General features: G+C 41.1%; 1 protein-coding gene across 1 annotated transcript in view; it reads left to right on the top strand.

Annotated features, from left to right (window-relative positions):
- LOC112049839 (calcitonin receptor) overlaps window positions 1-16,055 on the top strand; it is a 71,719-nt gene that overhangs the window by 35,973 nt on the left and 19,691 nt on the right. The window contains exon 2 of the mRNA XM_052885407.1: window positions 9,094-9,199. The gene's annotated coding sequence lies outside the window, so the exon portion shown is untranslated. The remainder of the gene's footprint in view (window positions 1-9,093; window positions 9,200-16,055) is intronic.

The following is a 16,055-nucleotide window of genomic DNA, read 5'->3' as shown; positions in this document are numbered from 1 at the left end:
AATTCATCTTAAATTTGTCCACAACGGGGACAAGCTAAGATCGTCGACCATACAGCCTGAGCTTTACGATATTTTTTGAAGACTTATGATCGATTTGTTTGTCCGTTTTCTTGTTTGCTATGCTTGTTGGTAACAGAAAAAAATAATACATCTTCAAATGTTACTTCGCCACTTTGGTACACCGGTGAACAGTTTGTCCTAGAAGAGTGATAAAAAATGTATTTTTCTTTAAGAAACATACTTTTACTCAGCCAGTTATTTAACTAGATACTTATTTATACATCATATTATCATCTTCTATATACCTGGGTTCCCTGGGCCGGCGTTGTATTGGCCAGTGGCAATTTCCTTTCAATGCCTTATCTATATTAATAAAGTATTACTTGCACGTGTAAGGTATAGGTGCGTAGGTGCGGGGGCGGGGCGGTGCATCTGCGGGAAATTGAGTTTGTCAAACTGAGATGTTACCGCACTCGTGATGGGCAAACAGCCGCAGGACGTGGCCGCCTAACTACTCGCATAATCACGTTACACACGAGTTACCCTCGCCAGCTCGCCCGCGGGCGCGTCGTTGCCGTGGCCAGGCTACTGAGACGGTGACGGCCGACAGTGGCCCTGCGTGCACACACTACACGGAGGCTTGTACATGCTAGGTATGTCTGTCATACTCTAGCGCTGCTAGCACAGCTTCAATACTTGATATTAACAGTTGATTGTGCAGTTGTGCTGGGAGGAAGCAATGATGTGAGACTTAAACTATGAAACTATATGACGGTGGCCACTGATGGCAAGCTATGTAGGGGCGCGAGTAAGATGTACTATTGAGAATTGCTAGGCGATTCACCGACTGTAAGCAAAGTTTGAGTCCTCAGCACGTAGCTGCGTTACTTGCGAGCACACGAGCACGCAGTCAGCAGTCATCCATATGAAAATATAATTAGGTTGAACCCATTCCTTCAGTACTAGTTGTATGGGCCAATAAATATATCTAATTGTTGTAGTTATATCAGACGCATTCTTGGTGACGTAGCAAAGCACATCTCGGCGGTAAAGCGTCTCAATGACGGTACTTCAGTAGGTATAAATCGTTGCACTTCACTTCGTTATTCGTTATTTGACAAATAACTACCGAGTGTAAATAGTATTTGTCAAATTTTTGACGGCCTTGTGTTGTTGCCTTGCACGATATAGGTAGCTTTGTGCATTATCAACATGTCGACGTTCAAGTCGAATGTTGTGTTACTCATCATTATCTTCTTAGAATGTCACCGCTGTCTCCCGCGGCACAGGCCACATCTCCGGCCCCGGGCAGCGCGCCGCGACACTGATGCCCGGCGTTACAGCTGAGCTGAGACGACAACACGATCGTTATATTGCTGTAGACAGAATTACTAACAGTCTGCATTGTATTGCTACTAAATTCAATTGTTTTCCTTTATGCTAAATAAACACCGGAAAGAAACATCGGCTCATCGTGACTATGTCTGGAGAAGTGTGCGAAGATTTAATTAAGCAAACTTTAAGATGGATTCGTTTAAACCATTAAAAAACTTTACACGCTAAGCTTGCAGACTTACTCGCACCGACTACGACTGGTGCAGTACGCCGCACGCACCGCACGCACCGCACGCACCGCAGGCACGCACCGCACGCACCGCATGCCTAGACCTAGATTTACTACGGCACATATTTCGGAACATTTGGTGGTTGACGTTACACCAGTTGCACAGACACCACAGGCCTGTGCAACAATCGAAGGGGTGACCGGCTGCGTCGCCAACAGTGTCAGCCGTGTGTCAGCAGACGACATCACGCATTTTATTGTTTTTGTTTATCAGCGACGTATCCTTACAGTGTAATTTCGTATTGTTTGTGTGACAAAGGGATTTTCCTTTTCTTAGAAAGCCTTACTCCAATTATTGTATTGTAACAATGGGAAATTACGCGTAACAATGCTTTTTGTTATTTAACATTCTTTATTTTGCGTAACAAAAAGTGTTTCTTCATTCAATAAGAAGCTCTATAAGAATAATGAAAAATAAGAACTACGTAATAGCAGATGATTACCAAGTGAAGCGCTACTTACCGGCGCGCGGCGGAGGCACGTCATACAATAGTAATACAACTCGCTGTAAGAGGAACTGATATCAAATATGCATCGCTGGAGATTGCGCCGAAGCGCCCGCACCGGAGCTCATGTCGGTCTCTACAGCGCTGAAACTGGAGCGATATTAAAACAATATATGTTGTACACATCTATATTTTCAAATAGAAAGATGAATGTTAACAATAGCTCAGTCGGTAATGGATTGCAACTAGAGAATCCGAAACCGTTGCCATAATTCACGCCAGTAATGTTTGACGGTGCGCAGAATAATGGTTTCCATTTATTTTTCTCCATTCCGTGTATTTAATAAATCTTCCTGCACAGTTTGTATTCGCTCCAATATTTTAACATAACATTTTTAAGGTAGGCACAGAAGATAACCTCGCAGAGTCCAGAACAACACATTTATCAATTAACACATTCTAAAATGTCAAATTGTTATTTATCGTGTTGTGACAGACTCTCGTATATCTGTTGTGTAACAACGCAGAATTAAATCGACCAAGAGAATTTCAATAAAGATTTGTAACAGTTGAAAATTGCCATATTGATATGTTCATTATGTGACAATTTAGCATTCCTGTCGACGGACGAGAATAGAAACACCACTAAAAATATTGCGTTGAGTTTTGATATCGAACTTCCAGTAGCAAGCTTAAAATAGAGTGTTAATGATGTTTGTCCTGGCGCGTGTGCGTAATGATCTCACGGTACAGTACGGTACGGTACGGTACGGTACGGTACTGTACAGTACAGGGAGCCGGCAAATGCTCGCGCGCTGTAAACACTATAAAGTCGGGTAAAAATAACAATATGTCTACTTTGTAGTGGAAGCTGGAACGTCTTGAAATAGTTAATTGCTGCGGGCGGGGGAGGGGGGCGCGTAGTACAAATTACAGGCCAGCGCCGGCCGCGGCGATTGCGCCACCGTTACATACGGACAGAGTTTCGCGGGAGCCTGGATTGTGTCCGGACGAACTTGAATTTGACGCGCTCGCTGACACAATTGTGCACATGACACGTTATGAATGCGCTGATTTAGGATCTATTTGGGTCGCAAAGATGAAATGAAACTGTAGACAAGTACTACTGAACACGTCGGCCCGTGGCTTTAACGTTTCAGTTCCTTGATACCGTATTGTAACCTCTAGGTTATTTATTAGTTAAATTAACATGCCATAAATACAATATTCAGCAGATGAAGGAGCGGTCGTGCGCTAACTTGTGTTAAAAACAGCTCCTGTTTTGTTGACTGAGTAGATACTTGTTAGTGGTCAGTCCTACACTGAGTCAAAGGTCGCTTAAACATAACCCTAACGTAATATCTTCATTTCCCTTATAAACGAATAAAACGTCCGACCGGACGTCTGCGATCCCCCGGGTGCGGTCAGGCAGACTCATGCAGGGTCACGTTCGTATTAATTTAATTCCGTAGAGGCTGTACCGAGGTGTGTCGTAACTGTACGCAGGCGGCGAGCACGTGTCGCATCATAACTCAGGCCGGCGCGGCGTCCCCGCGGGCCGGCCCGTAGTCCGCACGCGCACGGAAACTTGTCACGAAGTTCTTCCGATAAACGCACCGGACGTACTTCATTGAGCTGATCCACGTATTTATACACCAGAGTGCGTCGGCAGCTTCCCTGGTGCTCACAGCGGCGAATAATGTTATACTTATTTACTCGTAATGCTTTGCAATAAACTATTTACAAAAAGAAATTACAACTAACGAGGTATAACAATCAACTTCGCAGATTGAACTGAATTGATGAATTATGACTAATATCTGTTACATTTTCCTGTCATTGCAGACCGAGCAAGTCTAATCACTGTAACTTAGAGGAAACCGCGGTAGCGAGCCGATGCCGACTGCTGACCTTGTGCCTCGTGTAGACGGTAGCAGACTTATCACCAATAACATTATTTCATTGACGTTCCCAAATGATATCTCAGGTTTTGTGCAACAAAATGAATTAGACTTGGTTAGTTGTATCCGCCAACCGTACGTAAGTACGTACATCACATTGAGAGTTCATTAACTTCAGGTTATTGCCGATTGAACAATAACGAACCATGTTATTGTTTCTGAGTTAAGTCCGCTGCTTTTTATAGTCTCTGTTATTAATCTGTTAACAAAATTAATATATAGTATTGTAATTGTTTACATGGTCTCCGCCTCCGATCAGCTGAGCCGTAAGCCGTGCAGTCGCAGCGACACCGTTTATGTGTTTCCGATAGGCGGCGCGTGCTAACACTTGCTACTGTCGTGGTTCACTTGCCCCCACTCGCCGTGCAATCGATTCACATCTGAACTGTATAGTAGTACATGATACATGAATACTGAGTGCAACTGTACACGAAATTAATAAATAATGTTAACTATGTATCCTACCCACCTACTACTTACTTAGCTAAACAAGACAATAATTAAAAAATCGAGTCTATAGCGTCTCACAGTCGTCGTGTTAGTTTTTTCAATTTCACCTATCTAAGAACACTTGGGTTGTCAAGACAAATCTAACGATATCTTAATTGCTTAAATCCGTTCAACGGTTTGGAAGATATGAAGTAATAAAGAATATTACATACATACATACTTACATACAAGATACGTGCGACTAACATAACCTTCTTGCAGTCGGGTAAAAAGTGTAAATACGCAATTTGGTATTCCAAAACATGGTTTTATATTGATAGTTGAAATACAAGCGCTCGTGTCGATAACAAATAAAGAAACAAAAGAACATATTTTCGCATTTATAACAGTACTAAATCATCGTTATCCTCCCTCTTTCTAGGGGAGGGCATATTAAATAATATTGAATAAGAATGTTCAGATATTGAGAAAGTATGACAGTTTCGTAAACTGCGGACACTCATTCGTAAGATGGCTTCTTGTATGTGTAGATGTTGTTCTGTAGGCGGCGGGCGGCATACATAATGAACTGTACGAATGAACTGCATTCAGCGGAAGCAATGAGACGTCCGCAAATCGACTCTTTTAAGACGGTGTTGTGAATGTTGTGAATGTTGTGAAGCGCAAACGAATCTATTTGCATGAATTCTGCACCGTCGCCGTCGCCGTCGTCGGAGAGATCGGGCAGCTCACGGAGAAACGGAGAAATACTGAGAAACATAAGCTGCTAGCAAATTCATTTCAAAGCACTTTTATATTCTGGAAATAGGTTGTGACTTCTGTATGCAGTTGTAGGTACATTTTGAAAATACTTGCATTAATTCCTATCGTGATTTTGTGGGGCTTAATTAGCAATTACAGAAATTAACAATTACAGTTGTAATAAATCGTTTGCTTTGCTAAAAAAAATAATTCCTTACATAGGTACTTTTTTAAAACCATGGCCTGTTTTTTTTAAATTGATCTTCTGTCGTGTGTACTAACCAATTTTGAGTATAAGCACGTTCTTTAAATATGAGCAATATTTGAATTCCCTTCAATGAGCCCTCAGTAAGTTTTGGTACGCCGGTCCACTGGGCGGAGATCGAACTCACGACCGGTCGGTGTCGAGCCGGTCTCTTCACGGTGGAGATAGATATGTTAAATGTGACTAAAGTTTGCAGTCCATTGCTTTTCCTCATAATATTCTACGGTAAAGTTGCCAGCTAAAAGGACCCTGACAACACTGGGTGAACGACAGCGTGGACTTTATCTACAGAACATAAAATATTTTGTGTGGTGTTTGTTATTTAGTGGCGTTGTCCTCCTTATCGCTGCGGACACTCGCCGCGCCCGGCGACCTAATCCTCATGTGGGCACACGAGCGAGTCAGGCGTCACTCAATGTGAACATCTGACTTTGGTGAATCAAATGAAGTATCTCAACGTATTCACTGTATTAGTGCTGATTCGGTTAGTTATTCTTTAACTAAGATTGCCGCGACTTCTTTTCCTGAATAATTATAATATCTGCATGTTTGAGGTAGTTTAAGATTTTAAAAAATTACGACGAATTTAACATCCGCGCTGTTTGAATTCACTTTCAAAACTGTCAGGAGTTAGCCTTTTTTATTTCGAGCAAAGAAATCCTTGGAATAGCGTAGAAATCTGATAGGCCGGTTATATCGGTACAGGAATGGCCGGTATCCAGTACAATTTGTTGTTACTAGGTGTCCACTTCGCAACTAATGGTCGTCCGCCGGTGACGAGGGTGCGCCCGGCGGCCGGTGCCGGTCCGGCGCGGGTCCGGCGCGCTCGGGCGGCGCGACTCGCCCTGGAATTTATTGAAACGCTCGCTTCACCGAGATTGCGAGGTGCGAGCTAGTACTGCCATAAATACGACTCATGCCCGTAATTAGGATGCGGGGTTCGGTCGCGCCCCGCTACCCGCACCGCCTCCGCCTGAAGGCCACTCGCTGTGTGTGAGTGCTGACGGAGCTGGTTTTTACAAATCACGCCTTCTCAAACGTCTCGCTGTTACATGATTATGATTCGGATTAGTTCCGATAGAAAAAATAATTTTAAAGGCTAGATCACAATCGATAATTACCGTTACAGAAAAACCGATGAAACCTGAGGCTGACCGAGCAACGTAGAGACGAGCCTCAGCCTTTTATGGCTCGATGTGTTTACGCACAATGAGGTCAAATCTCGCTCGTATACGAGTACATGCTCGTATATACAGCAGGCGGCGCTCGCGACACACAGCCGACTTGCGGGTAGTTTGTGAGCTCATTTAAGTTTCTCAATTTGAAGATTACAGCGACGTGCTCTCACTAACCGGCTTATCAATATTAGCTGCGTGTCGGCGGCGCTGCGGACTGAATACACCCACACGGTGTGATGATATTGTGCGGGGGCGCCTCCCGCAGAAGCGATGGCCCCATGAGAGCAATTTTCAACTAATTTTAGCCGTGTGCATGGCGCGGGAGCTTTTCTATTGTCACGTACAATGATAACACGAAGAGTGGTAACATTAACATAGTGGTCGTTTTCAACCCATATTCGGTTCACTGCTGAGTTCGAGTCTCCTCTCAGAATCAGAGGGGTTAGGCCAATTGTCCACCACGCTGGCCCAATGCGGATTGACAGACTTTACACGTGCAGAGAAATAAGTAAATTCTCTGGTATGCAGGTTTCCTCACGACGTTTTTTTCACCGTTTAAGACACGTAATATTTAATTTAATTTCTTAAAATACCACACTTCTAGAGCGGGTTAATATCCACTGAGCTATAAAGGCATAAGCAAACGTTCAGAGGTTGTGCACTTGTGCACTATTACGTTTCCCGCGTAGTTGATAGTCTTCGCAGAGGTAAATGATCGTACTAAAACTTACATTGAACAAACTGCACTCCGCTGAGCGAGTACTTTGTGAGAAGTCTTCTGCAGCGCAAGTTTACTCGAACTTCGAACTGATTCCGCTCTCGAACGTTCGAGATCAAATTAAACCTTCCCCCCTCCCCTGTCCCCCCGCATTCCGCCCGCTCTCGCAACACGACACCTTCCGATTGTTTACGTTGTCTCCGATCATCGCAGCTACAGACTCAGCTTCGGTGAAAACTGTGAACTTTTGATTCGAGGGAAAAATACTTCACAAAAGTTTAAGAAACTTTTTTACTCTCAAAAGTAACGTTACCTACAATATCTTCAATGGAAGTAGGTAGTACATCAGATGTACTTCATACTTTGGTACAGTGTGATGCGAGCGAACATAATCTCCAGATACAAGTTGTTTAAAAGTAAGTCGTTGCGGGAACTGATTGATCGGTTCATAACGATCCCCGAGCGAGCGCCGGCCGGCGGGCAGGCCTCGGCGGGACCCCGCACGGCTCCACGAACTGGAGCTTGTAAACAGAGCGTTTGTGACTGACCAAAATATTCATAATTTATAGTTTGTATTATCGTCGCAAAGTTTAAAAATTGACACCCTCTGGATATCTCGCCCGTCTGTTCGTACTTCGTTGCCGCATCTCCTCTCCCCACATAATTCAAGATAATTCTGTGTACAAATCCATGTATCTACAGCTGCTCGGTGTGTCGTATTGGATTGGATAGGTGTCACATATTCTTTAGGTATTCAAGCGAGAACAATGATCATCTTCATTCTTCAGTCGGGTCGACTTGAGACGTAGGCGTTCTAGACGTTCGTCGAGTACGTCTCGATGACGACAAATGACAGTTTACTCTGTAATGGTAAATTACCGATTCCGAGTAGACGAAATCACTCCAAATTATATTCATATTCAAATCACTTATAATTTATAGTCGTAATATAAAATCCACGAATGATAATTTCCATCCTCGATTGTCGGACACTCTACGTGTGTGTAGCCCAAACATGTCACAATGAAAAGTGCTCGCTACGTTAAGCGCGAGTATGTATCGTATATTGTATCTGTTTGTTTAGCGATCGCGGCCGACACTGTTTCAGTGCAAACAGAGTGCGATCATTTCATTTAATAAAAAACTTTGTAAAATTAATTAAAACAAAAACTTTAAACACTTTTAAAATACAAAATTCTTTATAACTAAAAAATTCAACGGATTTGAAAGATAATTTTATATTAGCATTTTATGTATTTTAGTTATACAAGATTTTTTGACATTGGTTAAAAAGATTTAGAAGATACAGCAACAATATCCGCCTGCTCCTCAGCTATAGTATTCGATACGACTCAGAACAAATTAGATGCTATTGGAGATAAAAGACATACAGTGTTTTGTCTTTTTTATATTCCGCGCGCATCCCGCCGACGCGGCTTTGTAGCATCAGCGCTGAGGAGCCGTGGCCCGTGCCGCCCGTCACATATGCGATACGCAATACGCAATACGCATACACGTATTTGTATTCAGCTTATGAAAATACATACAACTTGAACGGTTTTATATTTCGCACACACGTGCGATAGATAAAAGATATTTGATGACAGTTGTATTTGTAAATGTTATCACTGGTATTACTAATTTGGATGATATTTATTGTGAAGTATTTATTATTTTAACGAGATTTTGAGCATTCTGTTTACTTTGCAGTTACTTTGACATCCGGTGGACGCCTGACTTCGCTCGGCGCCGGTAACCAGTACCAGCGAACAATCGATTGGAAGAACGCAACGTGCAACCGGGCCGCAGTGTAACGGTATACTTTAGTCTTCTTATTTAAATTGTATAGTTTTCTATTTTGTGCGGCCGTCGAATCCGTCTGAAGAAATCCGTCGACGATAAACCTGCAGAGCCTAAAATTATTAAGAACAGTCACAGACACGTACACCGACAATAACACTCTCCTCCTCTGCACGCTAACATTTTAAAGAAACCACGAAGTCGTAGTACGCAGTGCTCTACGCCTAGATGGTCTCTGCAACGGGAGAAGATGTCGATAAGACAGTTAGGGACAAAAAGTTAAACAACAAAGTAGCGAACTATTGGCAGTCGGCAGTCGGCAGTCGGCAGTCGGCAGTCGGCAGTCGGCAGTCGGCAGTCGGCAGTCGGCAGTCGGCAGTCGGCAGTCGGCAGTCGGCAGTCGGCAGTCGGCAGTCGGCAGTCGGCAGTCGGCAGTCGGCAGTCGGCAGTCGGCAGTCGGCTCCACACTACAGCGAGCCCGCCGTGTTGTTGATCACATTAGCTCACTGTCGGTTGTTCTGCTACTCGTACGAGTAAATAACGTAATATTTATTTTCTCCAGGAGCTTGTTTACTCTATGTACCTGTGCGTCTTCATTTCATAAAATTTCGTTTAAAGGAAAGTGCTCGATAAAACTGAAAAAGGACCCCGGGAAGGGGATAATTAGGTACCCATTAAATTTTATTTTATACCCTTCTGAGGGATGAATATTTAAAAATTCTCTCTTAATACGACTGTAGGGTGTAATAATTATTTATGAAGCCAGTTCTTAAACATTGGTTCGCTTATATTGCAGTAAGCTATCTCAGCCTGTAAGTCAATATTAATGAATTATAATTTAAAGCAAGCAAAATCAAATTAAAATGAAATCAGTGCAAACCCGTCCAACAAATCAGCGAGTTGTGCAAACTCTCCGCAGTAATATAATCAATCGTCAGATCGGACGGAATTTGCATGACGGCGACGCGACAGATCTAAAGGGTTTAAAACCGACTCAAAAAGTTTATCAGAAATTCAATTATAGATTCGTTATGTGACATCTTTCCAGAGTAGGTACTTTATGTTTTGTATTTTAAACATTTCAATTGTAATTAATAACGTGGAAGCTATTTAACAATTATACTTTCAGTCTTATAAAGATACCTGCGTTACGTATGCTCATTGCTTATTTTAAGGGTTCCAAACGTAATGTAGTACAAAAACGGAACCCTTATATTATCACTCGTACTCATTTTAATGTCTGTCTGTTCTCTCCTAATGGCTGTATGTGTGAGGAACTCCTGCATTAACCACACGTACTTACTCGTACATGGTAGCTATACAGTGGGTCCAATCACAGCTCTACCTAGGCCAATTTTGTACCTATGCACTTCTCCATTTCTGTCTGAATGTTCTTGTGTCATCTTTTTTAGACTTTTTGAAAGTAATCGGGTTATAGTTTTAAATTTTATTTTAAACTCTTACGGGGCCAGCTGGCTTCCTTTAGGAGACGGGATACAAAGCTTAGACCCATCGTCTGTTTTAATGCGGGATGGTGGGCTCGGGACTATGTTGGAACATAAATACATTACGATAATTTACTAACTTTACCTAACGCTTAACGCTTCGAGACATGTAACGGGGCTATGACACCATAGAGTTGACGGAGTTAAAAACCCAAACTTGAGATGTTATTCGCCGGTACCACAGAATACATATAATGTCTGGCACCTACCACAATCCTCATGGCCTGCTTTTGGCGGACTGTTTGTAATACGCTCTAGCTATAAATTCCACACGTTTCCGTTACGAAGATAGCGTTGTAAAAGTAAGAAGATTACGGAATTACCTCAGTATCGTGTAAGTAATATTGTCTCGATCATCTTTTGACTCAAAATCCGGACTGTTGATCAGTAGCGATCGACCGACAGAGATATTCACTACCTCACAATGTAACTTTAATAAAATTACATTGTGAAGTAGTAGTAGCAGTAGAAAAAGAATGGTAGTAGATAGCAGTAGGCAAGCGAGTACTGAGCAGCCCTCTCACACCGGCCTCTCGCCGGCGGCGCGCGCCGTGTCGCTTGCAGCTAATTATAAATATACTGTTTGATTGGCCATTGTTGATTCTTTCCCTGCCACTCCATACTCGTTAACGTTACTTAACTCATTAAAAGTCAAAGTTTAGTGTTCAGTAATCTGAAAAAGTTCGATTACGGCAATGTTAGATCTACTGTAAGCTTCTGCTCATCAGGCGCGCTGGTGCAGTGTTCCGGAAGGCCCAGCTGGGACGTCCATTGGGTTTTCCATTTGTTAATCCAATTTGAACCACAGAATACACACCTAGCAGTACCTACACGTACTTGAACTTGATTTTAAGGGTTCCGAACGTAATTAGTACAAAAACGGAACCCTTATCACTCGCGCACATTTTAATGTCTGTCTGTTTTCTCCGAATGTACCAAACCTATCTAGTAGAAATTTGGTACAGATATCAATTCTTGTGACCCAAACGCAGAGATGTACGTGAATAGGTGAAAATATGGGGGCATTTATGGAAAGTTGAAAAAAAAAACTTTTGCAAAATTGTAAATGTTTACGAGCATCTGAGCGCGGTTACTAGCATCGTCTGACATATTGCACCAACGAATCATTAAGTTATACATTTTATAAGCTTTTTTCAGTGGAAGCTCGGCGATGTCTTGAGTGAGCGACGAGCGAGCGTTGAATGCTGATTATATTCTTCTTGCAAACATTCAAACTATACCGAACTTTTTTATCGTTAGTATGAACATTGTATTTAAAATGTAATAAAAAGGTCGTAAAATAAAATTTTGAAAAACGTTTTTTTATGGTACCTTCGCTACATGAAGTGGGGATAATTTTTTTACTCGTTTTCTCATAGTGTAGGGTATTGTTAGATAGAACTTGGAAAGATATGAGAGGTCTTCTACTATTTTTCGATTTAGAGATCCGTTTGTAAAATATTTTTGGAGCAAATTTTTGACACGGTCCATTGTCTATATCCTCTACTAGCTAATCGGTTGTTTATGAATACGTGAAATAAATCACAGAAGTAAGTAGGATATATAATGAAATTATAAGGAAAACTATAACAGCTAACTAACAATTACCATTTAAAGAGTTAGTTAGTTAGAGTCCCACAAATTAAAAACGGATCGGAGCTCGAAAATTGCATACTAATTCTGTTGTAAATTAATTAGATAAAGTTATAAGTAAGATAACTCAGAGTCTGTAAGAACTAGAAAGCTGTACATATCATTAGGGGTTCCTTCTCTACATGCAAAGTGAGGATGATATTTTTATCGTCTATTCCACGGTGTTATCGATATTTGTGTGCATAAAATGAGGGTTTAAGGTGCCAATTTAATCTACGGAACCCGACACTGCGTGTGGCCCGACACGCACTTGGCCGATTTTTCATTTTATAGATTCTGTGGTTTCCACCCAGCGGCGCTCCGCCTATATTCAATCAGTCGGACACTATGGATAAATTGTATAGTTCTTTTTATTATTAATTTCAAATCAATGTGGAATATAGTCCATCAGTCGTACGAGTGCCGCGCGGCCGACACTCGCGGTGACAAGTGACAGTCACGTCACCAGCGCCGGAACACGTGACGTCACTCAACACAATTAGCTGTATCCACGAGTGTGCCTCTAAAGCCTCCGCTCGGCATTTTGTAAATTGTCGTTCACACGTTCTAGCAATGGGCCTTATCATTTTATATTTTTGTTTCTCGTTTTTATTATGTAAGAATACCTACCTACGTATAATATATTCCTTTGATTCGTAAATTAAATAAAAATTAACAAGGGCTTAATTAATGCTAATATTTGAGTTAAAATTAATTAAGCTCTTGTTAATTTTTTTCATTATTTTCAAATAAAGATTCATCGGATATAATCTGATAGGCCAGGACCCGTAGAACGTTTTTTCAATTGATTACTATCAAGTTAATTTTCCGTGAGTAGCTTCATCTTGGTGAAACGCTCAGGTCTGTTATTTACGAAAGTTCTTGATTCTGGTAGCTAAATGAATTCTGAGTGATAATGTACCACGGAATATGTAGGACATTGTGGCTGTTAAGTTGTATGACCTTTACACTATAAACTTCTCTAAACCAAATATTTCAAAATATGGTATTTACATTAATAATAAAGTTACCATTTATATTTTTGTAAATTCTTCTTATTTTTGTAATTTTTTAATAAAGTTGTTTTGAAATTTAATTCCAAAGCAATTGATTCGTTTGATGCCAAACTGTAATAAAAACAAGTTCGAGCATCGATCGTAATTACATCGGTGAGTGCGAGCATTTCGTTTTTGTATAATTGAAGACATAACTCCATGCAGGTATTAAAGAAAATCCGCAATAAAAGGAAATTGGTGATCAACGATGCCTGTAAAAGTATATGGAAATGCCTGTTCAAGGTCGTCGGCATGTGAAGCAGCACCACAGCGCGAGCACGCGCCAGCGAACTGATATATAGTTGTAACGTAAATAAATAATGTTAATATTGTACGGAACGGCGCGGAGTCTCTGAAGTCTGAAGCCGCGTTATTTTTACGTTTATTTGGAAAACATAAAAAGCTAAGTCGTAAAGTGTATTTCTGTGCCGAGTGTTTGCTCGCACACTCACTGCACAGGGCCAGCGACTGGCGACTGGCGACGCGACGGGACCGATCTAATGACGCTTCGTGCCACACACTACAACGAAGAACCGAATTTTCGTAAAAAAACGGAATTCAATCGTTTTTTTCGAAATTCACTTAAGAATAGGAAATCTTGGTCAAGAATTTGAAGTAGAGCTTTACTAGGCTCCCCCCACGTAATTTTCAAAATTCTCCAATAATTATTATCGACTCCAACGGAGTATTAATGATAACAATTGTAAAAATCAAAATAAATCGATGTTACGTATAATTTTTAACTTATTGTACACTTAAAGATAAATACAATTATAGAGTTCCATTATGATCCCCACAAGATTGACAATATATTCCAAGAGTTCTTTTTGTATGGCAATAAAAATATATAATAAACTTCCTCATAGTCTAAAAGAGATGCCCTGGTCAGTATTTAAATGTAAAATTTATAAATTATTATTAAAAAAAAGTTATTATGACATTCAAGATTATTTTATGGACATGGACATTTTCTAACTTATTATTTTCTAATTGTGACATTGTATTAATTTAGATTCTTTTTTTTTCTTCATTCAAATGTATTTAATTATTTAAGATAATTCATACACCAGTTATGGTAAAATGTATAAAGGCTCAATTGTATAATATGTACCATCATGTTAAACCTACATTTTCATGAATAAAATATCATTCATTCATTCATTTCATTCATTCATTCATTCATTCATTCATATGGACCACAACCACATACAAGTACATTGAGCAGCTTCGTCGACATAGAATCTGTACCACTCGGTGAAGCTGTGCTGCAGCCAACACATGTAGCACCCCAAGAGCGCACACGTAATTGCCTTTCGTCAGCGCGACACGCTTGATCGCTCTCGTGACACTCCGCCCCGCCCGCCCCGCCCGCCCCGCCCGCCCGCCGTATCGTCATCGCGTCGCTGTAATTATATTTCAATGTACCCCCGCGGCCTACACAGCGCCACCTGCCGGTATTTGCGCGACCTGCTCTCTGCCAATGAATAATAAATTTTATTTCGCTATTCGCAGAGAACGTTTCTCTCAGGAGACGATGACACTACGATGTTCAATTGAAAAAAGTGAAAGACGCAGAGTTAACTTGTGATGATGCTGCAGTTGCATCATCGCATTACACAAACATTGGTGTTATGCGTAGACTCGGGATTGCCACTTAGATTAGTCGTATATTTCCTTGGTAGAATCAGAGAGGAGCTACCTCGAAGTTACAAACGTCACACGGTGATATATATAATGATAATCTTTGTATAGTAGTTGACTATACGATCTATTGTTGACCTTGGATTCAACGAACGAACAATATTTGTTTAATTCTTTTTGAAACGATTTCTTGGTCATAAACGAGTAGAATTACAGTTATATAGTAATAGTGTGTGTAAGCAACATGTTTACGTGCTACGGTAGTCTAATTTAATAAAAAACCGGCCAAGTGCGTTTCGGGCCACGCGTAGTGTAGGGTTCCGCAGATTAAATTAGCACTTTAAACCCTTATTTAATGAACAAAAATACCGATAGCGATACCCCACATCATGATAGAATAGGTGATGAAAAAATCATCCTCATTTTACACGTAGGAAAGAAACAGGAACCCCAAAATTTCTTTTTTAAATTTTATTTTTAATAATTTAAAAACATACAGTGGCGTGACTGTCGTGCTCCGAGTATGTTTTTCAAGTTGGCTGACCATAAATCTTTAAATGGCAAAATGGCTACTTGGCTGTTATAGTTTTCCTTGTAATTTCATTATAATATATCTTACTAGCATGGGCTGCCAAGCCTGCACACACAGTCGCGCACATGTCTCGTCAGGCTGCCCTGTCCCAGGCTCTCGCCCTGAGTGTCGCGCTGCTGCAGGCAGGTAATATGTTTCACAACATTTGGTTTTCGTAATAATTTGGTCTTACACTGACACTAATCCTAATGATAAAATAATATTTAAGTATCTATCTGTTGAAACTTCTAGGAATATATTTTCTACGCTTATAACATAAAACCGGAAAGGTAAATTAAGACCAAGTTAGTAGTTACGTATCCGATACGAACACCGACTGAGAATGCGGTAGTAACTGCAAGTGCTCGCCATTAAACTACGCTATTTACATAGCCCTCGTGTCGGAGCAGCGAGTAGCAGCGAGTAGCAGCGAGTAGTAGCAGCAGCGCACCTCTACTCCGGAACTTT

This window comes from Bicyclus anynana, chromosome 14 (assembly GCF_947172395.1).
Source record: "Bicyclus anynana chromosome 14, ilBicAnyn1.1, whole genome shotgun sequence".
In the NCBI taxonomy this organism is placed as follows: domain Eukaryota; kingdom Metazoa; phylum Arthropoda; class Insecta; order Lepidoptera; family Nymphalidae; genus Bicyclus; species Bicyclus anynana.
The sequence above is the reverse complement of the archived record's forward strand: the minus strand, read 5'-3'. Positions and strand labels throughout refer to the sequence as shown.